Source organism: Nomia melanderi, unplaced genomic scaffold (assembly GCF_051020985.1).
Source record: "Nomia melanderi isolate GNS246 unplaced genomic scaffold, iyNomMela1 scaffold0014, whole genome shotgun sequence".
NCBI classification, from domain to species: Eukaryota; Metazoa; Arthropoda; class Insecta; order Hymenoptera; family Halictidae; genus Nomia; species Nomia melanderi.
The window spans coordinates 8676176-8677130 of NW_027475130.1; positions in this window are offsets into that span (position 1 = coordinate 8676176).

Sequence of the window (955 nt, forward strand, 5' to 3'; positions counted from 1 at the left end):
CCCATGAGACTGTGGTTTTCTCGGCCCCTGGTGGTCCGAGGTCGTTCCCGTTGCACAGATTCATGCGAGAGGGCCTCCTGCAGATAATTCACTTTGGTTTATTGCGCTATCTCTAATAGCACCCGAGATATCACCAGATATATATTGGATTTTTCACTGACCCTGAGCGTCCGGCCCCATGAGACGGTCGTTTTCTCGGCCCCTGGTGGTCCGAGAACGTTCCCGCTGCACAGGTTCATGCGCCAGGGCCTCCTGCAGACAATGCACTTTGATTTATTGCGCTATCTCTAATAGCACCCGAGATATCACCAGATATATATTGGATTTTCCCCTGACCCTGAGTGTCCGGCCCCATGAGACTGTGGTTTTCACGGCCCCTGGTGGTCCGAGGTCGCTCCCGTTGCACAGATTCATGCGCCAGGGCCTCCTGCAGATAATGCACTTTGGTTTATTGCGCTATCTCTAATAGCACCCGAGATATCACCAGATATATATTGGATTTTGCCCTGACCCTGAGTGTCCGGCCCCATGAGACTGTGGTTTTCTCAGCCCCTGGTCGTCCGAGGTCGTTCCCGCTGCACCGATACATGCTCCAGGGCCTCCTACAGACAATGCACTTTGATTTATTGCTCTCTCTGTAATAGCACACGAGATATCACCAGATATATATTGGATTCTCCCCTGACCCTGAGTGTCCGGCCCCATGAGACTGTGGTTTTCTCGGCCCCTGGTGGTCCGAGGTCGTTCCCGCTGCACAGATTCATGCGCCAGGGCCTCCTACAGACAATGCACTTTGATTTATTGCGCTATCTGTAATATCACCCGAGATATCACCAGATATATATTGGATGTTTCCCTGACCCTGAGTGTCCGGCCCCATGAGACGGTGGATGTCTCGGCCCCTGATGGTCCGAGATCGTTCCCGCTGCACAGATTCATGCGCCAGGGCCTCCTG